This window comes from Phyllobates terribilis, unplaced genomic scaffold (assembly GCF_046119375.1).
Source record: "Phyllobates terribilis strain yellow unplaced genomic scaffold, ASM4611937v1 Scaffold_8__6_contigs__length_399053987, whole genome shotgun sequence".
Classification (NCBI taxonomy): Eukaryota; Metazoa; Chordata; class Amphibia; order Anura; family Dendrobatidae; genus Phyllobates; species Phyllobates terribilis.
In genome coordinates, this window is record NW_027362768.1 from 270,290,814 (window position 1) to 270,318,709 (window position 27,896).

Genomic DNA, 27,896 nt, shown 5'->3' on the forward strand with positions numbered 1-27,896 from the left:
TACTTACTTATGCTGAACGCTGTATATATAACGTACTGTGAATACAGGGGGTGTACTTACTTATGCTGAACGCTGTATATATAACATACTGTGAATACAGGGGGGTGTACTTACTTATGCTGAACGCTGTATATATAACGTACTGTGAATACAGGGGGGTGTACTTATGTGGCACCCCAGGGGTCTGGTTTTCCACAGTAACAGCAATGTTATGTCTGAGAGCAGGTGGGAGGTCTCTTGGTCAGGGATCCTATGCATGCCACACCTCCTGCCCAGTCCTGGGAGGGGAAGAACTTCCCCTATATAAACCGAGGGCTGAGGCAGGGTGAGGAGTAGAGAAGAAGCAGAGAAAAGAAGCAAATATAGGAAGAAACAATAGGAGCTCTGTGGGAGCAGTGTTACAAGGAGTCAGGGGCTGGCAGCTGCAGAGCTCGCCCTGACTGAGAAGTTATCACCGGACCCGGAGTCCGAGGCTGTGGGGACTAACTCCTATCCAGCAGCAGAAACCGACCGGCAGGGGATTGCAGGTCCTCTGGCCCAGAAACCCGAAGGCCCCGAGTCACCGGCCATACGGGTGAGCACCACACGGTACACTCAGGGACGTGGGCTACTTATACCCGCCTCTAGCAAGGTAGCCAGAAGAGTATCGTTAGTTTGGGAGGCCTACAACTCCGCCTGGCCAGGGGAGATCCCATCTGCTCAAGGACTGACCAGGCCCCAATCGCTAGCCAGTACTCCGGGAGGGTCTATCTTTGTCACCAGTAAAGACCCTGAACTACACAGTACCGTCTCCGAGTGGTTCCTGCTTCCCCCATCATCCACGTCGGCTGCCCTGAGGCCATACCCCTCCCGTTGGGGGTGATACTATCACGCTGCACAATCCTACCACCGGCCTCAGCGGTCTGCCCTGCAGCAGCAGCTCCCTGGCTGCACTCAACGGGTGGCGTAGTCGTCCAACATCTACCGCTAAAACAGCGCCACTTAGTCTGACTCCCTGGGCACGGACCGGATCACCGCCATGAGACTACAACCCTCAACAGATCCGGCTCCGGGTAAGCTCCCGCGTGCGCAACACAGCGCGACACAGGCCCAGGGGTGCGTCAACTTTTGGCGTAGTCGGCAGGATTTCGTGCCCGCAACCACCGGGTACTGCGTGCCTGAACAAGAGACTTTCAAACTCACCTGTGGTGAAGATTCCCGCCATCCTGCGCCATTTTCAGCCTTCTTCCCGCCATCCGTGAAGATTCCCGCCATCCGGCGCCATTTTCAGCCTTCTTCCCGCCATCTGTGGAGTTTTCCCGCCGTTGGACGCCATCTTGAGGACGCCGTGCGGGAAAAAGAGGGGCGTGGACTCCGAAAAGCCCGCGAGAACTGAAGCCCCGCCTCACGTCCGGACGTTGCGTCAGGTCCTGGAAGGAGCCCAGCAGACGCCGACGTCACAGGAGTGCGACGGAAGGTCCTCAACCCTGACGATCCACTGCGGAGCCGCGGCCTACGGAAGAGGATCATCGCAAGGTAGGCCACGGTCCACTAGGGGGGAGAAGGATGTCGGATACGGAGGAGAGCTTCACCGCTCCAACCCCCGCCAGCGCCACCGCTGTTGCGGTCATGCCTTTCACCATGCCCTATATCCCGGGGGCAGCCTGGCTACCCCAGTACTCAGGGGAGTCACATACCCTGCAGGACTTTAGAGAAAAACTGGATAGCCTCTTCCAGGTGTACCCCCTCACAGAAGAGCAAAAAGTAAGCATCCTGGTGGCCCAATTAACCGGGGCAGCCCAAAGGGAGGTAAAGTCCTGGTCACCTGGGGGGAGGACTGTCGCAGGGATACTAACCCGGCTGAGGGACACCTTTGATACCCGCACCTCAGCCGAGATCAAGCTTAGATTCTACGGGTGCAAACAGCGGGCACATGAGAGTATAAGGGACTATGCCCTGAACCTACATGAGGCCCTGAGAGCCATTAAGCAGACCGACCCTGACGGCGTGGGAGACGAGGACAGGCTGTTAACTGAACAATTTATAGAGGGTTTATATTGCAATGCCCACCGAACCCAGTTGCGGGCAATGGCCTTACAGGACCCTCATCTGGGATTTGCACAGTTCAAGGACAGAGCCATCCGGGTGCTCCGAGAACCGGCACCAGGTGGCGTTGTGACCCACAGACGCCCCACTACCACCTACCACCAGGAGGCGGCGCCCTTGTCGGCAGGGCCTGTGGGAGCTGATGCGCAGGCTTTGAACAATGACTCGGCTCCAGACCTGCACCATCAGGTCCAAGAGCTAGCTAAAAGCGTTGCTGCGCTAACCCGAACTGTGCAGTCTTTACAGGTTTCCACTCCAGGGAAGATCCAGCTGGCATCCGGACCGGAGGACATCACGTGGCGTCGACCAAGGAGGACCCCACCGGCCAGAGGAAGACCCAGCGACCGATACAACGAGGACGGACGACCCATCTGCCGCCGCTGTAATCAACCCGGACATATGGCAAGGTACTGTCCTTTAAACTGGCACAACCTAGGGTAGAGGGCCAACCCCTAGGAAAAAGATCATCAGGCCCATCAAACTGGCGCGACAAATATGTGGGAGGACGTCCAGTCTTGCCTGTGGTACTGGATGGCATTCCTATGAGTGCCCTACTGGACACCGGGTCACAGGTCACCACCATCCCGTACGTGCTCTTCAAGCAGTACTGGAATGACTCGGATATTACCCGCTACCCTGACGACGACTTGAGTATCATCGCCAGCAATGGTCAGCCCGTGCCACAGATCGGATTTAAAGAGGTGACCATTAAAATTGGTAGAGTTGAACTGGCAGCACAGGGACTGATCATTGTAGACATTGACAAACACGAGAGTCACCCAAAGATAACTCTAGGAACTAATGTAATTGAAAATTGTCTTGCAGAGGTGATTTTCCTTTTACAGCAGGTTGCCAAGAACGCCAGCTCCGGCGAGCAGCGAGTGCTCCAAAAAGAGATCCGGGCACTGATGCGACGGCATCAGGTGGAACTCTCCGGCGGTGAGATTGGTAGCGTGAGAATGTGTGACCCTTTCCCTATTGCCATGCCCCCAAAAAGTGAAATGATGATTTGGTGCCGGGCAGCTATTGGTCTGAGAGGTAGAGATTACCAGGCAATGGTAGAACCAGTTTACTCAGACAGTAGGCCCACCATCTTGACAGCACGGGGGGTGGTTAATGTACGCCATGGGAGGGTGCCCGTTCGCATAATCAATATCGGGAAGAGGGAAGTGTACCTGCCCTGGTATGCCACGCTAGCCAAATTATATACCATTAACCAAAATGCTATACAATCTGTGGAACCCTTGCTTCCATCTCACCCGGAGGAAGGTAACGGCTCTAAGAAAACAATGGAGGACTGGTGTCAGCAACTACATTTGGGTACTGACTCCACTCCCTCACATCAGAAACAGGGAGTCTATCGGGTGGTTCAAGAGTACGAGAGAGTGTTTAGTAAACACCCGTTAGACTTCGGGCGAGTCAAGGGGGTAGAACACCACATCCCCACGGGAGACCATCCTCCCATAAAAGAGAGGTATCGACCCGTACCCCCTGCACACTACCAACACGCCAAGGGGATGCTTAGAGACATGAAGGAGGCTGGGGTGATCAGGGTTAGCTGTAGCCCCTGGGCAGCTCCACTAGTCTTAGTCAAAAAGAAAGACAACACCATGAGGATGTGTGTAGATTACCGGAAAATCAACCGTATCACACACAAGGATGCGTACCCCTTACCAAGGATAGAGGAGTCTTTGGCTGCTTTAAGATCTGCTAACTTCTTCTCTACCTTGGATCTCACTAGTGGGTACTGGCAGGTTCCTGTAGCAGAGGCGGACCGGGAGAAGACCGCATTCACCACCCCGATGGGACTTAGCGAGTTTACCTGCATGCCGTTCGGACTCTGCAACGCACCAGGAACCTTCCAACGATTAATGGAGTGCTGTCTGGGCCATAGAAACTTCGAGACGGTCCTGTTGTACCTGGACGATGTCATCGTATATTCTAAGACTTATGAGGACCACCTGAAACACCTGGCGGAAGTGTTCGAAGCTCTGGCAAGCTACGGCCTAAAGGTGAAACCCTCCAAGTGTCACCTCCTGAAACCAAAGGTGCAGTACCTGGGACACGTGGTGAGCGCTGACGGAGTGGCTCCCGACCCTGATAAGATCACCGCAATTAAGGAATGGCCAAGTCCCTCCAGTGTAAAGGAAGTGCTGCAGTTCCTCGGGTTGGTAGGCTACTACCGCAGGTTCATCCCCGGTTTCACCAAAAAGGCAGCTCCTATGCAGGACCTCCTGATAGGCCAGTCCCGGAAGGCCAAGAACCAGAAGCCGCCCTTCAGATGGGAGAAGTTGGAAGAGGAGTCCTTCCGCCAGCTGAAGATGGCCCTCACGGGGGATGAAATCCTGGCGTACCCGGATTACAGCCAGCCCTTTATCCTCTACACCGACGCAAGTAACATCGGGCTAGGAGCCGTGCTGTCCCAGATCCAGCAGGGGAAAGAACGAGTAATCGCTTACGCCAGCCGAAAACTGCGACCCACCGAGAGAAACCCTGAGAATTACAGCTCATTTAAGCTAGAGTTCCTGGCAGTGGTGTGGGCAGTCACCGAACGCTTTAAGCACTACCTCGCTTCTTCCCGGTTCGTCGTGTACACGGATAACAACCCGTTGACACACCTGGACACAGCAAGACTCGGTGCCCTAGAGCAGAGATGGATTGCCCGTCTGTCCAACTACGAGTTCACAATCAAATACCGGGCAGGACGCTCCAATACCAACGCGAACGCCCTGTCCAGGATGCCAAACCTACCGGACGTAGGAGAAGATCCAGAGGGACTGGAAGAAGTCGAACTCCCTGCGTTCCACCGGCATGGGACTATCCAGTATTCCCACCGGGTAAGGAGTAAGCAAGCTGCTACGTTTAACCCTTGCCTCACTACAACTGGGAGGAAACGCAAGACAGTGACCCTGCCGTCCGACTGGTGAAGGAGATGCTGACTCGGCCAGAGGCTCGCCTTGACCCAGACGCTCCGGAGGAAGCCAAGCAACTGTGGGCTGAGAAGAGTCGACTGTTCCTTTATAAGGGGAAGTTGTGCCGCAGAATGGTTAACTCCCGGACGCATGAACTAATCTGGCAAGTAGTGGTGCCACGAAGAGACGCAGCCATGGTGATGGAGGCATACCACGACGGGACTGGACACTTCGGATGGAAGAAGCTGGAGTTCCTGCTGCGCGAGCGGTTCCACTGGGTAGGCATGAGGGGAACCATAGAGAGGTGGTGCAGAGACTGTGGCCCGTGCAACCTAAGAAGGAAGGACCGTGCCAGCCAGAAGACTCCCCTGCAGTCCATCGTCACCCGGCAGCCGTTGGAACTGGTAGCCTTGGATCATGTAAAACTGACCCCAAGCAGAAGTGGCTACGTCTACGCACTAACCATCGTGGATCACTACTCCCGGTTCTTGGTTGTCGTCCCCGTCAAGGACTTAACAGCTCGAACAGCAGCGAGAGCCTTCCAGCAGCATTTCTGCCGTCCACACGGGTACCCGGACCAAGTGTTGACAGACCAGGGACCTGCCTTTGAAGCGGAGGTCTTCCAAGAATTCTGCACTCTGTATGGCTGCCGGAAGATAAGGACGACACCCTATCATCCGCAAACTAATGGACTTTGTGAGAAAATGAACCAGGTGGTAATGGATCTTCTGAAAACGTTGCCCCTGGAAGAACGCAGTCTGTGGCCTGAGAAGCTGCCCGATCTGGTGGACCTATACAACCACATCCCGGTAGGTTCCACCAACTGTACCCCGGCTTACCTAATGAGGGCGAGACCTGGTAAGTTACCTGTTGACCTGAAAATGGGAGTCCTGACACCCGAGGACACTTCACCAGAAGCAGACTGGGACACAGAGAGGCAGCAGCAGTACCGGAGAGTACAGGAGAGCGTGGAGCGAAGTCTCTGTCAGGCTAGCGAAAGACAAGAGAAAACTTACAACCAGTATGCTCCCGCTGTTCCCCTGGTACCCGGAGAGCAGGTCTTGAAGAGAAAAAGACGGCTCCACAAGTTGGACGACCAGTGGGAGAAGGACCCGTACACCGTACTGCCCTCAAGCCACGACAACCCGAAGGTCTGTACCAACAGTAAAGACGGAGGGGAGACCACAGCCATTGTATCCCGGGATCACCTGAAGAAGTGTCCTGAACAGCTACGGAACCCTGAAGAGGAACAAGAAGACCATCGACCCGTAGAGGAAAGGGAAGATATGGTTAGTACTGTGCTCGGAGACTTCCCTCGGTCTTGGACTCAAGTCAATGGTGCAGTTGTGGTACCCGTACTCACCTTCCTCCAACCAGCATCCCAAGCACCTACGGAGCAACAGGTAGAGCTGGAAGAACAGCCGGTCCAGGAGGCAGAAGACCCCACACCAGCAGACCAGGAGGATCAACCCTCTGCTTGCAGTGAGCCTGCCATATCCCTAGTGAGCCAAAGAGCCGGTAGACAGCTGCCCAGTTTACCCTTGACAGCTCCTACACCCTGTAGTTCAGGGCTAGACAGTCAGCTCCGTAGGTCCACTAGGGCCACTAGAGGCCAGTTACCCGCACGTTGGAGGATTTGAAGTGTTTAAATTGTTTTATTTGTGATCACCTGTCTGTTACTTGTAAATAATTATGTGTTTCTAGTTATTTTTAGGAGTCCTTGGTGGATTTACCGGGAATCCTTTGTACATAGTTGGAGCGTAACCCAGGACGGACTAAAGACTGTTAAGGACTCGGGGTAGGACAGACCCCTACCTGGTTACGTCTCCCTGTTTTGGTGAAATGGACACCTTGCTTTTCTTCAAAACTGCACCCGGTTGCGGACACACCGTAACCATCTTTATGTGTTTTCTTATTGTATTATTATTGTTTATACCTTGTTATGTTTTTCTAAAATATGTTTAGTCCCGGAGTACTAAATTTCACTAGGGGGGAATGTGGCACCCCAGGGGTCTAGTTTTCCACAGTAACAGCAATGTTATGTCTGAGAGCAGGTGGGAGGTCTCTTGGTCAGGGATCCTATGCATGCCACACCTCCTGCCCAGTCCTGGGAGGGGAAGAACTTCCCCTATATAAACCGAGGGCTGAGGCAGGGTGAGGAGTAGAGAAGAAGCAGAGAAAAGAAGCAAATATAGGAAGAAACAATAGGAGCTCTGTGGGAGCAGTGCTACAAGGAGTCAGGGGCTGGCAGCTGCAGAGCTCGCCCTGACTGAGAAGTTATCACCGGACCCGGAGTCCGAGGCTGTGGGGACTAACTCCTATCCAGCAGCAGAAACCGACCGGCAGGGGATTGCAGGTCCTCTGGCCCAGAAACCCGAAGGCCCCGAGTCACCGGCCATACGGGTGAGCACCACACGGTACACTCAGGGACGTGGGCTACTTATACCCGCCTCTAGCAAGGTAGCCAGAAGAGTATCGTTAGTTTGGGAGGCCTACAACTCCGCCTGGCCAGGGGAGATCCCATCTGCTCAAGGACTGACCAGGCCCCAATCGCTAGCCAGTACTCCGGGAGGGTCTATCTTTGTCACCAGTAAAGACCCTGAACTACACAGTACCGTCTCCGAGTGGTTCCTGCTACCCCCATCATCCACGTCGGCTGCCCTGAGGCCATACCCCTCCCGTTGGGGGTGATACTATCACGCTGCACAATCCTACCACCGGCCTCAGCGGTCTGCCCTGCAGCAGCAGCTCCCTGGCTGCACTCAACGGGTGGCGTAGTCGTCCAATATCTACCGCTAAAACAGCGCCACTTAGTCTGACTCCCTGGGCACGGACCGGATCACCGCCACGAGACTACAACCCTCAACAGATCCGGCTCCGGGTAAGCTCCCGCGTGCGCAACGCAGCGCGACACAGGCCCAGGGGCGCGTCACTTACTTATGCTGAACGCTGTATGTATAACGTTCTGTGAATACAGGGGGTGTACTTACTTATGCTGAACGCTGTATGTATAACGTTCTGTGAATACAGGGGGTGTACTTACTTATGCTGAACGCTATATGTATAACGTTCTGTGAATACAGGGGGTGTACTTACTTATGCTGAGCGCTGTATGTATAACGTACTGAGAGTACAGGGGGGTGTACTAACTTATGCTGAACGCTGTATATATAATGTACTGAGAGTACACGGGGGTGTACTTACTTATGCTGAGCGCTGTATATATAACGTACTGTGAATACAGGGGGGTGTACTGACTTATGCTGAGCGCTGTATGTATAACGTCCTGTGAATACAGGGGGTGTACTTACTTATGCTGAACGCTGTATGTATAACGTTCTGTGAATACAGGGGGTGTACTTACTTATGCTGAACGCTGTATGTATAAGGTTCTGTGAATACAGGGGGTGTACTGACTTATGCTGAACGCTGTATGTATAACGTCCTGTGAATACAGGGGGTGTACTGACTTATGCTGAGCGCTGTATGTATAACATGCTGAGAATACAGGGGGTGTACTGACTTATGCTGAGCGCTGTATATATAACGTCCTGTGAATACAGGGGGTGTACTGACTTATGCTGAGCGCTGTATGTATAACGTCCTGTGAATACAGGGGGTGTACTGACTTATGCTGAACGCTGTATGTATAACGTACTGAGAATACAGGGGGTGTAGTGACTTATGCTGAACGCTGTATGTATAACGTACTGAGAATACAGGGGGTGTAGTGACTTATGCTGAGCGCTGTATGTATAACGTCCTGTGAATACAGGGGGGTGTACTTACTTATGCTGAACGCTGTATATATAACGTCCTGTGAATACAGGGGGGTGTACTTACTTATGCTGAACGCTGTATATATAACGTCCTGTGAATACAGGGGGTGTACTGACTTATGCTGAACGCTGTATGTATAACGTCCTGTGAATACAGGGGGTGTACTGACTTATGCTTAGCGCTGTATGTATAACGTCCTGTGAATACAGGGGGTGTACTGACTTATGCTGAAAGCTGTATGTATAACGTACTGAGAATACAGGGGGTGTAGTGACTTATGCTGAACGCTGTATGTATAACGTACTGAGAATACAGGGGGTGTAGTGACTTATGCTGAGCGCTGTATGTATAACGTCCTGTGAATACAGGGGGGTGTACTTACTTATGCTGAACGCTGTATATATAACGTCCTGTGAATACAGGGTGGTGTACTTACTTATGCTGAACGCTGTATATATAACGTCCTGTGAACACAGGGGGTGTACTGACTTATGCTGAACGCTGTATGTATAACGTCCTGTGAATACAGGGGGTGTACTGACTTATGCTGAGTGCTGTATGTATAACGTCCTGTGAATACAGGGGGTGTACTTACTTATGCTGAACGCTGTATGTATAACGTTCTGTGAATACAGGAGGTGTACTTACTTATGCTGAACGCTGTATGTATAAGGTTCTGTGAATACAGGGGGTGTACTGACTTATGCTGAACGCTGTATGTATAACGTCCTGTGAATACAGGGGGTGTACTGACTTATGCTGAGCGCTGTATGTATAACGTCCTGTGAATACAGGGGGTGTACTGACTTATGCTGAGCGCTGTATGTATAACGTCCTGTGAATACAGGGGGTGTACTTACTTATGCTGAACGCTGTATGTATAACGTTCTGTGAATACAGGAGGTGTACTTACTTATGCTGAACGCTGTATGTATAAGGTTCTGTGAATACAGGGGGTGTACTGACTTATGCTGAACGCTGTATGTATAACGTCCTGTGAATACAGGGGGTGTACTGACTTATGCTGAGCGCTGTATGTATAACATGCTGAGAATACAGGGGGTGTACTGACTTATGCTGAGCGCTGTATATATAACGTCCTGTGAATACAGGGGGTGTACTGACTTATGCTGAGCGCTGTATGTATAACGTCCTGTGAATACAGGGGGTGTACTGACTTATGCTGAACGCTGTATGTATAACGTACTGAGAATACAGGGGGTGTAGTGACTTATGCTGAACGCTGTATGTATAACGTACTGAGAATACAGGGGGTGTAGTGACTTATGCTGAGCGCTGTATGTATAACGTCCTGTGAATACAGGGGGGTGTACTTACTTATGCTGAACGCTGTATATATAACGTCCTGTGAATACAGGGGGGTGTACTTACTTATGCTGAACGCTGTATATATAACGTCCTGTGAATACAGGGGGTGTACTGACTTATGCTGAACGCTGTATGTATAACGTCCTGTGAATACAGGGGGTGTACTGACTTATGCTTAGCGCTGTATGTATAACGTCCTGTGAATACAGGGGGTGTACTGACTTATGCTGAACGCTGTATGTATAACGTACTGAGAATACAGGGGGTGTAGTGACTTATGCTGAACGCTGTATGTATAACGTACTGAGAATACAGGGGGTGTAGTGACTTATGCTGAACGCTGTATGTATAACGTACTGAGAATACAGGGGGTGTAGTGACTTATGCTGAGCGCTGTATGTATAACGTCCTGTGAATACAGGGGGGTGTACTTACTTATGCTGAACGCTGTATATATAACGTCCTGTGAATACAGGGGGGTGTACTTACTTATGCTGAACGCTGTATATATAACGTCCTGTGAATACAGGGGGTGTACTGACTTATGCTGAACGCTGTATGTATAACGTCCTGTGAATACAGGGGGTGTACTGACTTATGCTGAGCGCTGTATGTATAACGTCCTGTGAATACAGGGGGTGTACTTACTTATGCTGAACGCTGTATGTATAACGTTCTGTGAATACAGGGGGTGTACTTACTTATGCTGAACGCTGTATGTATAAGGTTCTGTGAATACAGGGGGTGTACTGACTTATGCTGAACGCTGTATGTATAACGTCCTGTGAATACAGGGGGTGTACTGACTTATGCTGAGCGCTGTATGTATAACATGCTGAGAATACAGGGGGTGTACTGACTTATGCTGAGCGCTGTATATATAACGTCCTGTGAATACAGGGGGTGTACTGACTTATGCTGAGCGCTGTATGTATAACGTCCTGTGAATACAGGGGGTGTACTGACTTATGCTGAACGCTGTATGTATAACGTACTGAGAATACAGGGGGTGTAGTGACTTATGCTGAACGCTGTATGTATAACGTACTGAGAATACAGGGGGTGTAGTGACTTATGCTGAGCGCTGTATGTATAACGTCCTGTGAATACAGGGGGGTGTACTTACTTATGCTGAACGCTGTATATATAACGTCCTGTGAATACAGGGGGTGTACTTACTTATGCTGAGCGCTGTATGTATAACGTTCTGTGAATACAGGGGGTGTACTGACTTATGCTGAACGCTGTATGTATAACGTCCTGTGAATACAGGGGGTGTACTGACTTATGCTGAACGCTGTATGTATAACGTCCTGTGAATACAGGGGGTGTACTTACTTATGCTGAATGCTGTATGTATAACGTCCTGTGAATACAGGGGGTGTACTGACTTATGCTGAGCGCTGTATGTATAACGTCCTGTGAATACAGGGGGTGTACTGACTTATGCTGAGCGCTGTATGTATAACGTACTGAGAATACAGGGGGTGTACTGACTTATGCTGAGCGCTGTATGTATAACGTCCTGTGAATACGGGGGTGTACTGACTTATGCTGAGCGCTGTATGTATAACGTCCTGTGAATACAGGGGGTGTACTGACTTATGCTGAGCGCTGTATGTATAACGTACTGAGAATACAGGGGGTGTACTGACTTATGCTGAACGCTGTATGTATAACGTCCTGTGAATACAGGGGGTGTACTGACTTATGCTGAACGCTGTATGTATAACGTCCTGTGAATACAGGGGGTGTACTGACTTATGCTGAGCGCTGTATGTATAACGTCCTGTGAATACAGGGGGTGTACTGACTTATGCTGAACGCTGTATGTATAACGTCCTGTCAATACAGGGGGTGTACTGACTTATGCTGAACGCTGTATGTATAACGTCCTGTGAATACAGGGGGTGTACTGACTTATGCTGAGCGCTGTATGTATAATGTACTGATAATATAGGAGTGTACTAGTGAATGTGTCTCTCTCTTGCTCTCTCTCTTGTCCTGGACATCTTGTCGTCATGGCGCCACACTGAGCATGCTCAGTCTATCGAGGCTTCGGACCGAAACACACATCCCTTGGTTATATTATTATTTCATTTGGTGTCATAACATTATTACATTTCTAGAAACAATTATTCCTTAATAATGTTTGCAGCCGCCCAGATCGTCTTCGAGATATAGCTGATCGATTTGGTGTGGATCATGATGCAATGCTCGACAATGTGTTATAGGCCCGAGCTTATACAAGTAAGAGACAATACATGTTTAACCCCTTCACCCCCCAACCCAGTTTTCACCTTCATGACCAGGCCAAATTTTATAATTCTTTCCAGTGTCACTTTATATGGTAATAACTCTGGAACGCTTCAATATATCACAGTGATTCTGATATACACTGCTCAAAAAAATAAAGGGAGCACTCAAATAACACATCCTAGATCTGAATGAATGAAATATTCTCATTGAATACTTTGTTCTGTACAAAGTTGAATGCGCTGACAACAAAATCACACAAAAATCATCAATGGAAATCAAATGTATTAACCAATGGAGGCCTGGGTTTGGAGTCACCCCCAAAATAAATTAAAGTGGAAAAACACACTACAGGCTGATCCAACTTTGATGTAATGTCCTTAAAACCAGTCAAAATGAGGCTCAGTATTGTGTGCAACCTCCACGTGCCTGTATGACCTCCCTACAACGCCTGGGCATGCTCCTGATGAGGTTGCGGATGGTCTCCTGTGGGATCTCCTCCAAACCTGGACTAAAGCATCCGCCAACTCCTGGACAGTCTGTGGTGCAATGTGACGTTGGTGGATGGAGCGAGACATGATGTCCCAGATTTGCTCAATCGGATTCAGGTCTGGGGAACGGGCGGGCCAGTCCATAGCTTCAATGCCTTCATCTTGCAGGACCTGCTGACACACTCCAGCCTCATGAGGTCTGGCACTGTCCTGCATTAGGAGGAACCCAGGGCCAACCGCACCAGCATATGGTCTCACAAGGGGTCTGAGGATCTCAACTCAGTACCTAATGGCAGTCAGGCTTCCTCTGGCGAGCACATGGAGGGCTGTCACGTCTGTCACATGTGCTCAGTGTAAACCTGCTTTCATCTGTGAAGAGCACAGGGCGCCAGTGGCGACTTTGCCCATCCTGGTGTTCTGTGGCAAATGCAAAGCGTCCTGCACGGTGTTGGGCTGTGAGCACAACCCCCATCTGTGGACGTCAGGCCCTCATACCACCCTCATGGAGTCGGTTTTTAACAGTTTGTGCAGACACATGCACATTTGTGGCCTGCTGGAGGTCATTTTGCAGGGCTCTGGCAGTGCTCCTCCTGTTCCTCCTTGCACAAAGGCAGAGGTAGTGGTCCTGCTGCTGGGTTTTTGCCCTCCTACGGCCCCCTCCACGTCTCCTGGTGTACTAGCCTGTCTCCTGGTAGCGCCTCCAGCCTCTGGACACTACGCTGACAGACACAGCAAACCTTCTTGCCACAGCTTGCATTGATGTGCCATCCTGGATGAGCGGCACTACCTGAGCAACTACTGTGGGTTGTTGAGTCTGTCTCATGCTACCATAGGTGTGAAAGCTCATCCAACATTCAAAGGTGACCAAAACATCAGCCAGAAAGCATTGGTACTGAGATGTGGTCTGTGGTCCCCACCTGCAGAACCACTCCTTTATTGAGGAGTGGTTCTGCAGGTGATAATTGCCAATAATTTCCATCTATTGTCTATTCCATTTGCACAACAGCATGTGAAATTGATTGTCAATCAGTTTTGCTTCCTAAGTGGACAGTTTGATTTCACAGAAGTTTGATTTACTTGGAGTTATATTCTGTTGTTTAAGTGTTCCCTTTATTTTTTTGAGCAGTGTATATGCTAGTTTTCTCGTGACAGTGTACTTCGTGATAGTGGTAAAATTTGTTCAATATGACTTGCGTTTATTTTTGAAAATATTGGAAATTTGGCGAAAATGCTGAAAATGTAGCAATTTTCAAACTTTTAATTCTTATGCCCTTAAACCAGAGTTATGTCACACAAAATAGTTAATAAATAACATTTAACACATGTCTACTTTACGTATGCATCATTTTTTAAACATAATTTTTTTGTTAAGAAGTTAGAAGGGTTAAAAGTTGATCTGCAATTTCTCATTTTTCCAACAAAATTTACAAAACCATTTTTTAGGGACCACATTTGAAGTGACATTAGGGGGCCTATATGACAGAAAATATCCAAAAGTGACACTATTCTAAAAACGGCAACCCTCAAAGTCCTCAAACCACATTCAAGAAGTTTATTAACCCTACAGGTGCTTCACAGGAATTAATGCAACGTGGAAGGAAAAAAAAAATGAACATTTTACTTTTTTTTCACAAAAATTTTCCTTTATCCTCATTTTTTTTATTTTCACAATGGTAGTAGGAGAAAGTGAACTCCAAAATTTGTTCAATTTCTCCTGAGTACGCATATACCCCATATGGGGAGGAAAACTACTGTTTGGACGCATGGCAGGGCTCGGAAGGGGAGGAGTTCCGTTTGACTTTTTGAATGCAAAAATGGCTGGTATCAGCAGTGGACGCCATCTTGCGTTTGGAGAGCCCCCAATGTGCCTAAACAGTGGAAACCTCTCACAAGTGACCCCATTTAGGAAACTAGACCCCTCATTGAATTTATCTAGATGGGCAGTGAGTGCCTTGAACCCCGAGGTGCTTCACAAAAGTTTATAACGTTGAGCCGAGAAAATGAAAACTCATATTTTTCCCACAAAAACTTTTTTTAGCCTCAATTTTTTGATTTTCGCAAGGGTAATAGGAGAAATTGCACCAATTTGTTGAACAATTTCTCCTGAGTACGTTGATACCCCATATGTGTTGGAAAATTACTGTTTGGGTGCACGGCAGGGCTCGGAAGGGAAGGAGCACTGTTTAACTGTCACGCCAGGTATGAGTGCAACACAGAATCACTCCAGGTGTGAGTGCAACACAAGGGCGAAAGGGAGCCCAAACACTAGGGAAAGGGAGAAGTGGTGACCTCCTAAACTGTACTAGCGTCACCCTGACTTCCCCTAATGTCCCTATATAGCCTCTTTAGCTGTCGCCGATCACGTGCCTTGCCCTACTATCTCTGGCGTAAGGCTATAGCTGGGGAAGGAAGGAGATGAGCACTAGTCAACCGCTGCTAGCACTCTAAAGACAAAAGGGGAAGACAACACAGGGGAATTACAATAGCTTTAGAAGAAACTCCAACAGGGCACACGGCCTCAAGACTCCAAAGAGGACGTGATGCTACTTCAGCCAAGTTCCAAGTAGGAATGAGTATAACTGCCCACCTGGAGAGACCAGATATATATATATATATATATATATATATATATATATATACACCCAGGCCAGAGTGAGGTAGTCGCTGGGTCTGCAATGCAAAACGTGGAGACCTCCTACAAGCCACTTCAGGACGACTGTCTATCACCTCTGACACACCCGTGACAGTACCCCCCCATCTACGTGTGGCTTCTGGACACTCAGGTTCGGGGTTCCCAGGAAAAGAGGTGTGAAAAGAGCAAACCAATTTGGGAGCGTTCACCTCTGACGCTGAAACCCACGTCCTCTCCACTAGACCATAGCCTTTTCAGTGCACCAAGTATTGCAGAGAACGATGTTGGAGACGAGAATCTGCTATCCTTAATCTCGAACTCCAAATTACCATCAACCATTACTGGGGGCGGTGATAGAGGTGAGGGCTCAAGGGGCTCTACGTACCTTTTGAGTAAGGACCTGTCGAACACATTGTGAATCTTAAAGGCCCGAGGAAGTTCAAGACGAAAAGCTGCTGGGTTAATGACGGCGGTAATTTTATAGGGACCAATAAACCTAGGTCCCAGCTTCCAGGAAGGAACTTTCAATCTTATATTCTACACAAAGTCATTCCATTTGGAATCTGTTGCCCATCTACAGAATTCTGAACTGTATGTTTCCAATGGCCGAATTCCCTGCTGAAGGCGACGTAGCTTAGACTCAGCCAAGGCGACTCGGTCAGGGTCATCAGAGATAAGGGCAAGAGCTCCAAAAAAAACCTCCACAGATTGGAGACAAACTGTCCTGCGGTAATGAAAACGCCCATGACTGAGGATCGCCCTGCAGTAGAGAGATCACAATATCAACCCGTTGCTCCTCATTACCGGAGGAGTAGGGACGAAGTTTTAAGTACAATTTGCATGCCTCCTTAAACACAAAAAACTTGTCCCTACCTCCTGAAAATCTGTCCGGGAGGGCAGTCTTGGTTTCAGACTGGACAGGTCTACCAGCAGAAACCCCTACATTGGCGGCCTGTAACCGGTGATACTGCTGCTGAACCTCATGTGCAGCAGGCCTTCATGGTGGTAAAATAGCTGCTAGGAAACCACTGCTAAGGACAGGCAACAAGCAGAAGAGACTTGTTTGGGCTAAAGAACACAAGGAATGGACATTAGACCAGTGGAAATCTGTGCTTTGGTCTGATGAGTCCAAATTTGAGATCTTTGGTTCCAACCACCGTGTCTATTTGCGACGCAGAAAAGGTGAACGGATGGACTCTACATGCCTGGTTCCCACCGTGAAGCATGGAGGAGGAGGTGTGATGGTTTGGGGGTGCTTTGCTGGTGACACTGTTGGGGATTTATTCAAAATTGAAGGCATACTGAACCCGCATGGTTACCACAGCATCTTGCAGCGGCATGCTATTGCATCCGGTTGGCATTTAGTTGGACCATCATTTATTTTTCAACAGGACAATGACCCCAAACACACCTCCAGGCTATGTAAGGGCTATTTGACCAAGAAGGAGTGGTTTGGGGTGAGCTGGACCGCAGAATGAAGGCAAAAGGTATTGGCACTGTTTGAAAAATCATGTGATGCTTTTCTAATTCGTGTAATTAACAGCACCTGTAACTTACCTGTGGCACCTAACAGGTGTTGGCAATAATTAAATCACACTTGCATTCCAGTTAACATGGATTAAAGTTGACTCAACCTCTGTCCTGTGTCATTGTGTGTACCACATTGAGCATGGAGAAAATAAAGAAGACCAAAGAACTGTCTGATGACTTGAGAAACCAAATTGTGAGGAAGCATGAGCAATCTCAAGGCTACAAGTCCATCTCCAAAGACCTGAATGTTCCTGTGTCTTCCATGCGCAGTGTCATCAAGAAGTTTAAAGCCCATGGCACTGTGGCTAACCTCCCTAGACGTTGAGGTAAAAGAAAAATTTACGAGAGATTTCAACGCAAGATTGTGCGGATGGTGGATAAAGAACCTCGACTAACATCCAAACAAGTTCAAGCTGCCCTGCAGTCCGAGGGTACAACAGTGTCAACCCGTACTATCCGTCAGCGTCTGAATGAAAAGGGACTGTATGGTAGGATACCCAGGAAGACCTCACTTCTTACCCTGAGAAATAAAAAAGCCAGGCTGGAGTTTGCCAAAACTTACCTGAGAAAGCCTAAAACGTTTTGGAAGAATGTTCTCTGGTCAGATGAGACAAAAGTAGAGTTTTTTGGCAAAACGCATCAACATAGAGTGTACAGGAAAAAAAAAGAGGCATTCAAAGAAAAGAACACGGTCCCTACAGTCAAACATGGCGGAGGTTCCTTGATGTTTTGGGGTTGCTTTGCTGCCTCTGGCACTGGACTGCTTGGCCGTGTGCATGGCATTATGAAGTCTGAAGACCACCAACAAATTTTGCAGCATAATGTAGGGCCCAGTGTGAGAAAGCTGGGTCTCCCTCAGAGGTCATAGGTCTTCCAGCAGGACAATGACCCAAAACACACTTCCAAAAGCACTATAAAATGGTTTGAGAGAAAGCACTGGAGACTTCTAAGGTGGCCAGCAATGAGTCCAGACCTGAATCCCATAGAACACCTGTGGAGAGATCTCAAAATGGTAGTTTGGAGAAGGCACCCTTCAAATATCAGGGACCTGGAGCAGTTTGTCAAAGAAGAATGGTCTACAATTCCAGCAGAGCATTGTAAGAAACTCATTGATGGTTACCGGAAGCGGTTGTTCGCAGTTATTTTGGCTAAAGGTTGTGCAACCAAGTATTAGGCTGAGGGTGCCAATACTTTTGTCTGGCCCATTTTTGGAGTTTTGTGTGAAATGATCAATGATTTGATTTTTGCTTCATTCTCTTTTGTGTTTTTTCCTTGCAAGCAAATTAAATGAAGATAATAATACCAAAGAATTTGTGATTGCAATCATTTTCAGGAAGAAACTGAGTATTATCTGACAGAATTGCAGGGGTGCCAATACTTTTGGCCACCACTGTAAGACATATTTTCAGTTGTTTCACACTTTTTTGTTAAGTATATAATTCCACATGTGTTAATTCATAGTTTTGATGCCTTCAGTGTGAATGTACAATTTTCATAGTCAAGAAAATACAGAAAAATCTTTAAATGAGAAGGTGTGTCCAAACTTTTGGTCTGTACTGTATATAAAAAAAATGAAAAAGTAATCCAATACAATAAAAATACTGTACCCATAAATATATATTATAAAAAAAAAACCAAAACAATAAAAGTACACATATTTGGTATCACCACGTCCATAACGACCTGACCTATAAAACTGTCCCACTAGTTAACCTATTTAGTGAACATGGTAAAGAAAAAAGGAAGCAAAAAACGATGCTTTATCATACCGCCAAACAAAATATGGAATAAAATGTAATCAAAAATGCGAATGTAAATAAAAATGGTACCGCTGAAAACGTCATCTTATCCCGCAAAAAACAAGCTGCCATATAGCTCCATCAGCCAAAAAGTAAAAGTTATAGCTCTCAGAATAAAGCAATGCAAAAAATTATTTTTTCTATAATATAGTTTTTATTGTATAAAAGCGTCAAAACATAAAAAAACTATATAAATATGGTACCACTGTAAACTTACTGACCCGAAGAATAATGCTGCCTCATCAATTTACCACACACGGAACGGCATCACGGTTGTGCTAGGGTTAGGGTTGTGCTAGGGTTAGGGTTGTGCTAAGGTTGTGTTGGGGTTAGGATTTTTTCAAATGTAAAGAAAAAAATGACAATATGGCGACTAGTGTTGAGTGCAAGTGCTCACTACTTGAGTTTGCATCGGGTGCTCGGGTATGCACTGAGTATCGCAGATGCTCGAGTGACATGCTCGAGTCTCCGCCCCATATGTTTCGTGGCTGTTATACAACCATAAAAAGACGCGGGGATTGCCTGCCATGCATGGGAAATCCCCGCATGTTGTTTTTTTTTGGGTGTCTAACAACCGTGAAACATGCAGGGCGGAGACTCGAGCATGTCACTCCAGCACCCGCAATACTTGGTGCATACCCGAGTACCCGATGCAAGCTCAAGTAGCGAGTATTTGCTTTCATTCATTTTATTCAATATGATGACCTAATGTTATCAAATTCTGTGTCGTACCTCTGGGTTTAAAATGTTCATTATACCCCTTGATAAAATCCTTGAGAGGTCTAGTTTCCAAAATGGGGTCACTTGTGGGGGGTTTACACTGTTTAGGCGCATCGGGGGCTCTCCAGATGCAACGTGTCGTCCGCTCTCAATTCCAGCCAATTTTGTGTTCAAAAAGTCAGTGCTCCTTCCCTTCTGAACCCTGCCGTGCGCTTAAACAATAGTTTTTCCCCACATATTGGGTATTGGCATACTCAGGAGAAATTGCACAATAAATTATATGGTGCAATTTCTCCTGTTACCCCTATGAAAATGCAAAATTGGGGACTGAAAAACATTTTTGTGGGAAAAATGTGAAAATTTTATTTTTACGGCTGAATGTGAAGCACCTGGGGGTTCAAGGAGCTCACTACCATCTAGATAAGTTCTCTGAGGGGTCTAGTTTCCAAAATGGTGTCACTTGTGTGGGGTTTCCACTGTTTAAGCACATCAGGTGCTCCCCAAACGCGACTTGGCGTCGGCTAATTATTCAATCAAATTTTACATTCAAAAAGTCAAATGGCGCTCTTTCCGAACTCTGCCGTGCGCCCAAACAGTGGTTTTCTCCCACATGTGGGGTATCGGCTTCCTCAGGAGATATTGCTCAACAAATTTGGGGTCCATTTTTTTCCTGTTACCCTTGCAAAAGTAAAAAAATTGGGTCAAAAATAACATTTTTTTGTGAAAATTTTTTCTCCTTCCCCCATGATGGCACCATGGAGAGAAAGGGAATCCGCCCTTAAAGAACAGTAAACCTACAGATAAAAAGGGCGGTACCTCTCTCCCTCATCAGTTGGTTTCCTGTCCTTGACGGGGACCTACAGCTTTCTAAGAAGAAAGAAGAATCATGAAATGACATACCAGCCCCGGCCAGTCTGGCTCAGGCAGCGGGGGTTCCCTGCCTCAGCTGGCACGGTGTCCTGAAGCGCCACCACTGAGGTCAGTGGGCCTCCAGGGTGGCAGGGAGACGCGGCGCAGAAGAAGGCTGAAGCCGCTGCGTTCTCTGGTGGTGTTGGGTGCCCAGGGCGGTGAGTAGGCCTGGGACTTCTGGGTCCCATTACGCAGAAGCGCGCTCGCCGAGCGCCTCCCCGTGACGCGTGCCCTGATGCACCACTGGGGAGTTGGCGTGACTGGGCGCGCGCTTGCCGGGCGCCTCCCCCTGACACTAGCCGCAAGGCTGGGTGCGCACACCGGACGTGCCACGTGCCGCGGTGCATCTCTGGGAGCGGCGCATCTGAACGCAGGCACGGGATCCCTGGACACATTGCACCCACCGCCCAACCTGGAGAATAGCAGCAGGGGGGCGTCCCCCATACTGGAGAGGTGCGCGCCCATATCCCCCAGGGGGAGGGTGCAGCACACAAAGGCCCCACGGCTGGCTGATGGGAAATTCAAGCCAGGTGAGGAGGGGTGGAGCCCTATAGGGGTTTAAATACTGGGGTTAAGCACTGGGAAAGTTCTTCCTTAGCACACTCTGGCACTAGCTATGAGCGAGCAGGAGCTAGAGGAGGTGCAGTCCCTGCACCCCCACTCACCTCCACCACCGTAACAAGGGAAGCGTGCCAAAGGAACCCCCAGTGACCCTTCACTCCAGCACGGCCAAGGTAACAGCGGAAGCGGGCGTTCCGGCAGGTCTTCGCAACGCGGCAAGGACTCCAGTGGGGCATCAACCTCGAGGAAAAACCCATCTACAGGAACGAGTTCCTCTCCAAATCCGGCACTCCCTCTTACAGCAGGATGGTAAGTGATCTTTGTGAAAGCTCACTTTACAATTTGGGCCCCTTCTTTTTCCTCTCTCATCAGGGCAGGAAGAGTACGGGCAAGTCCAAACACACATGGGAGAAGAGTCTATACAGCTCTTGTAATGAACAGACAATTTGCGAGGAGACCCCTAAGTTCGCCTCAGAGCTCAGATCCTTGATTAAATCCCAGGTAGAAAATACTTTCAAGTCCCTGCAGAAGGGGGGGGTGGGAAACAGGAGAAAACCCGCAATCTGTCCCCGGTATCAGGATCTAGCAGTTTGGATGGAGAGGGGGTAGACACAGATTCGTCCTTCTTATCTTTATCCTCATCATCTTCCGGGGGTGGAGGGGGACGTAGCTGTTTTCCTATAGAGGCTACAGACAATTTAATTAAAGCAGTTAGGTCCACCATGGGGTTGGTAGATCCTCGCCCCAAGAGATCGGTCCAGGACATGATGTTCAGTGGCCTTGAACAAAAGAAAAGAAGATCTTTCCCTCTCAATGATAAAGTCCACTCCCTGATTAAAAGAGAATGGAAAAAGACGGAAAGAAAGGGCCTGTTGTCCCCAAAGAGGAAATACCCTTTTGAGGACCCGCTATGTTCATTCTGGGGAAAAGCAGCAAAATTAGATGTGGCAAAAGCTAAAGCCTCTAAAAAATTTTCCCTGCCGTTTGAGGACATGGGGGTACTAAAAGACCCAATGGATAAGGAGGTCGCAGGGGGAGGGTTAAAACCCGCAGTTGCAGACACATATACAGCCAGATCATTAATGGTCTGGCTAGACCAACTAGAGGCACAACTTAAAAACAAAACATCCAGGGATAACTTATTAGGCTCCATCCCAGTAATGAAGGGCGCAGCAGCATTTTTGGCTGATGCGTCAGCTGACTCTGTTAGGCTGGCAGCCAGAGCAGCGGGCTTCTCTAATGCAGCCAGATGGGCCCGATGGCTTAAATGCCACCAAACAAAATTAAAGCTGTGTTCCATTCCTTGCGAGGGTGAGTTCCTATTTGGACCTATTCCCTACTCTTGATGATATTCTCAACAAGGCTGGGGATAACAAGAAACGTTTCCCTGTCCTCTCCAGTACTTCATACAGGGAAGCCCTTTCGGAGCAGAAAATTTATACGCTGGAAACCCCCCAAAGACCAGGATAGGTAGGAGGATAGGAAGAAAAAAACTAAAGGATTTATGTTTAACAGACCCCCCCCCCCCCCAGTGACAACAGAAAACCCACCCAATAAGGGTCAGCCCCAGGTGTGGGGGAGACTTCTTCTTTTCCTCCCAGCCTGGGAAAAGATATCAAACAGCTCTTGGATTTTAGACCTGATAAAAACAGGTCTAAAATTTCAGTTTCACTCCATTCCCAGACCAAACTTTGTCATAACCCCCAAGAGGTCATCAGAAGTAGAAAAATCAGCACTAGAACAAGAAATCCTAGGTCTAATAGAAAGAGCCGTCCTTCAAGAAGTCTCTGCCCAGGAGAAAGGCGAAGAATTCTACTCCCCTCTGTTCCTAAGGAAAAAACTGGACGGGACTTTCAGAACAATTGTAAACCTGAAGAAATTGAACACATTTCTGAAGGTTCAAACCTTCAAGATGGAGTCAAAATCGTCAGTAAAACGGTTATTCCCAGGCTGTTTTATGGCTATCCTGGATCTGAAGGACGCCTATTATCACGTCCCCATACACAGAAATTACCTGAAATTCCTAAGGGTAGCAATATCGATAAAGGGAATAGTCAAACACTACCAGTATACGGCCCTCCCATTCGGTCTAGCTATAGCCCCAAGGGTTTTCACAAAAATAGTGGCGGAGGTAATGGCCCATCTAAGGGAGCAAAACATTCTGATTACCCCTTACCTGGATGATTTGCTGAGGCAACTCTTTCAATCATTGCAAGGACCAACTGGCAAGGGTCATAGATTCCTTGACGAATTTAGGCTGGCTTCTCAACCTAAAAAAGTCCAAGTTGGAGCTGGACCAAGTACAAGAGTATCTAGGCATTTTATTAGATTCGAGGAATCAGGAGTGCCGTCTCCCGGCAGGGAATATTCAGAAAATGATAGCTCGGATATCTCAAGTAAAGGACCACCCCTCTATGACTCTGCGAAAAGCAATGTCCCTTCTAGGTTCCATGACAGCCTGTATTCCGGGGGTCCGTTGGGCCCAGGTACCTACCAGGGACTTACAGTGGGAAATCTTGGGGGCAGAGAAATCGCTAAAAGGGCACTTAGAAGGTCAGCTAACTTTGTCATCAATAACCTTAGTCTCCCTAAGATGGTGGGTGGAGGTGGACAATTTAACCCAAGGCGTTCCATGGACAATCTCAGTCTCGCAGGTTCTGACTACAGATGCAAGCCCCAGGGGGTGGGGGGCTCACCTAAACGACCAAATAGCTCAAGGGGTCAGGACAAAGGGCTTAAAAGGTGTATCATCCAACATGAAGGAACTTCTAGCAGTAAAATTCACCCTCTCAAAATTTCTAAACACTCTACAGGGACACCATGTAAGAGTGTTCTCGGACAACAGGGTAGTAGTAGTAGTAAATCACCAGGAGGGGACCCAGTCCCATTCTCTACTACAAGTAACAAAATCCATCCTCCAGTTAGCCGAGAACAATTTGGGGTCTCTGTCTGCACTCCACATAAAAGGAACAGAAAATCTCACAGCAGACTTCCTGAGCCGAACCCAGCTGAAACAGGGCAAATGGGAGCTGAATCAGTTAGTGTTCAACTAACTCACGAAAATGTGGGGATACCCTTTCATAGACCTATTCGCCAACTGGCAGAACAAAAAAGTAGACATATTCTGCTCAATAAACACCAAGGGGAACCCAGCAGCACTAGATGCATTTACAATCCCATGGAAGCACCAGCTAGCCTATGCCTTTCCCCTGATCGCACTTATTCCGGAAGTTCTGAGGAAAGTCAGGGAAGACAGGGCAAACGTAATTTTGATAGCCCCCTTCTGGCCAAAGAGGCCCTGGTTTTCCTGGCTGAGGATAATGTCCACCTCCGACCACTGGGTTCTTCCGGAAATCCCGGATCTCCTTTTCCAGGGACCGGTCCTCTATCCTCAGGTAGCAAATCTACACATGACAGCCTGGATTTTGAGAGGGCGCTCTTAAGGGATAGAGGTTTTTCCCCAAATTTGATCTCCACTCTACCACAGAGTAGGAAACCCGTAACTACCAGACTTTACGGTAAAACCAGGAAAAAATTCCTCTTATATTCAGGTTCTAAGGTACAAGGGGAAGTCCCCATTACTTCCATCTTAGAGTTCCTACAAAGGGGGTTAGAACGGGGTCTGGCCACAAGCACACTCAAAGTTCAAGTTGCGGAATTAGGAGCCCTATACAACTGCGACCTGGCCAGAAATAGGTGGATATCTAGATTCATCAAGGCATCATCCAGTTCTAGGCCCATCCCCTCCCGGAATACTCCTCCTTGGGACTTAAACTTAGTCCTTACAACCCTAACCAAACATCCCTTCAAACCTTTAGCGGATGCATCTCTAAAAACCCTATCTCTTAAGACGTCACTCTTAGTAGCTTTCACATCGGCACGAAGAGTTAGCGACATACAAGTTCATCAGCATGGCTCCCCTTCATGCAAATCCCAGAGGACAGGGTGACACTTAGAACTGACCCAGCATACCTTCCTAAGGTGGAATCACACTTTCATAGATCGCACGGGAGAGTAGGAAGGATAAGGTTCTCTTTTGTGTGCTTCCAGGGACCTCTGAAGGGACAAAAAGCTTCCAAGGGCACACTGGCAAGATGGATAAGAGACGCCATCTCCCTGGCATACTCGTCAAGCGGGGAAACCGGGCCGGAGAATCTAAAAGCTCACTCGACAAGGGCAGTAGCAGCCTCCTGGGTGGGAAAAGCCGGTGCTTCAATAGAACAGATATGTGGAGCTGCAACCTGGTCTTCCCCCTCTACATTCTTCCAAAGGCGGTGAAGGTAGAGATATACGTCCACGCCGCTGAAAAATCCTCAAATCAGGAACATATAATAAAATCCTTGTTTATTGGTAAATGCCTACGCGTTTCTGGGTGTTCCACACCCCTTCATCAGGGCACCAACAGATATATCAATGCATGCACTGAAACACTCCATTTATATACAGACATAAAGTGAAAAAAAAAAAAAGTTGTGTTCAAAAAGGAAGAGCAGAAAAAAAACAAAAAAACAACAACATAACCTTTGCACCTGAGGCCGTGTGCAAAAACCTTCAACAAAACTTTATCAATGAGTGTCACCAATATAAAAAGTGAGCACAAAAAACATGTATTAAGACACGTATTACAAATAATGTAGTGTAGAGATGTATAAATAATTAATATACAGAATAGTCAAATGTATCAGTCAAATGGAGTAAATACATGAAAGGAATATTACTTACTAATAAGTAAGCGTTCACATTAGGTAAGAACAATATAAATATATATATAACATTAAAATCTCTAATGAGAATACACCCATCAGCTGTCGTTCCATAAAGGGAGATGGAAAACGAAGGAACAAAATAAAAATAAATATAAAAAGTACCCCCATGTAGAAAATAGCCCGTAATAACCTCTGTCAACGGAGGTAGTGAATCACCTGACGTGCGGTGGCGTAGAAGGAGTGAGGTGTGTCTACCTGTTTGTGTATCTCCTTTATCTGTGCCACAGCCTGTGCACTACATCGCGGTGTTTTCTTTAGGTCCTATTACTACACATTAGTCTCTATGTCACTACATGATATATGTCAGATAACCTGTTCCTTGTACCATTCCTCCGTTGTCGGAGGTTATTACGGGCTATTTTCTACATGGGGGTACTATTTATTTTTATTTTGTTCCTTCGTTTTCCATCTCCCTTTATGGAACGACAGCTGATGGGTGTATTCTCATTAGAGATTTTAATGTTATATATATATTTATATTGTTCTTACCTAATGTGAACGCTTACTTATTAGTAAGTAATATTCCTTTCATGTATTTACTCCATTTGACTGATACATTTGACTATTCTGTATATTGATTATTTATACATCTCTACACTACATTATTTGTAATACGTGTCTTAATACATGTTTTTTATACTCACTTTTTATATTGGTGACACTCATTGATAAAGTTTTGTTGAAGGTTTTTGCACACGGCCTCAGGTGCAAAGGTTATGTTGTTGTTTTTTTTGTTTTTTTTCTGCTCTTCCTTTTTGAACACAACTTTTTTTTTTTTTCACTTTATGTCTGTATATAAATGGAGTGTTTCAGTGCATGCATTGATATATCTGTTGGTGCCCTGATGAAGGGGTGTGGAACACCCAGAAATGCGTAGGCATTTACCAATAAACAAGGATTTTATTATATGTTCCTGATTTGAGGATTTTTCAGCGGCGCGGATGTATATCTCTACCTTCACCGCCTTTGGATTTATTCTGGTCCTGTGGGACACCTATTGGAGATCCGCTGCAGCTGCCTTTTATATGTTATGGTAGTTGTGTCCTCACACAACCTAACCAGGTGAGAACCACCTTTTTACTATTATTCCCTATGTCTACAGGTGTAACCCTATTGGGCTTGCGCTCTCTCTCTCTTTGTATTCCCTCTACATTCTTTAAACACTACCAGCTGGATCTAACACCTTCTTCAGACCTTACTTTTGGTAGAAGGGTTCTGGAAGTGGTGGTGCCTCCCTAAACGACACCTCTCTGCAATTCTCTCTATGGTGCCCTCATGGGGGAAGGAGAAAGACGTAGTTACTTACCGGTAATGGGATTTCTCGTACATTCCCTCCCTTCATGCATGGGTGTACACACTTATCTGTTACTTATATGTAGTCAGAGGTGTGCCTGGTAAACTCCTTAAAAATTTTACATTTTGTTACTAACCTGGGGTCCTCTCTGTGCTCTGTAAACAACTGATGAGGGAGAGAGGTGCCGCCCTTTTAATCTGTAGGTTTCCTGTCCTTGAAGGGCAGATCCCATCTCTCTCCGTGGTGCCGTCATGGGCTCTGAGAAATGCCGTTATCGGTAAGTAACTACGTATTATTTTTTTTCCACATTACAAAAATTCCTGTGAAGCACCTGAAGGGTTAATAAACTTCTCGATTGTGGTATGAGCACCTTGAGGGGTGCAGTTTTTAGAATGGTGTCACTTTTGGGTATTTTCTGTCTTAAAGGCCCCTCAAAGTCTCTTCAAATGTGACGTGGTCCCTAAAAAAATGAGAAATCGCTAGTCAACTTTTAACCCTTATAACTTACTAACAATAAAAACTTTTGGTTCCAAAAATGTGCTGATGTAACGTAAACCTGTGGGAAATGTTATTTATTAACTATTTTGTGTGACATATCTCTCTAATTTAATGACATGAAAATTGCAAAATTTTCACAATTTTCACCAAATTGCCGTTTTTTTTTCACAAATAAACACAAGTCATATCGAAGAAAGTTTACCACTATCGTGAAGTACAATATGTCACAAAAAAGCAGTCTCAGAATCAGTGGGATCCGTTGAAGCGTTCCAGAGTTATTACTTCATAAAGTGACAGTGGTCAGAATTGTAAGAATTGGCCCGGTCATTAATGT

General features: G+C 47.4%; 1 pseudogene; it reads left to right on the forward strand.

Annotated features, from left to right (window-relative positions):
• The window catches only part of LOC141157736 (meiotic recombination protein DMC1/LIM15 homolog), a 214,665-nt pseudogene that overhangs the window by 150,200 nt on the left and 36,569 nt on the right, over nt 1-27,896 (forward strand).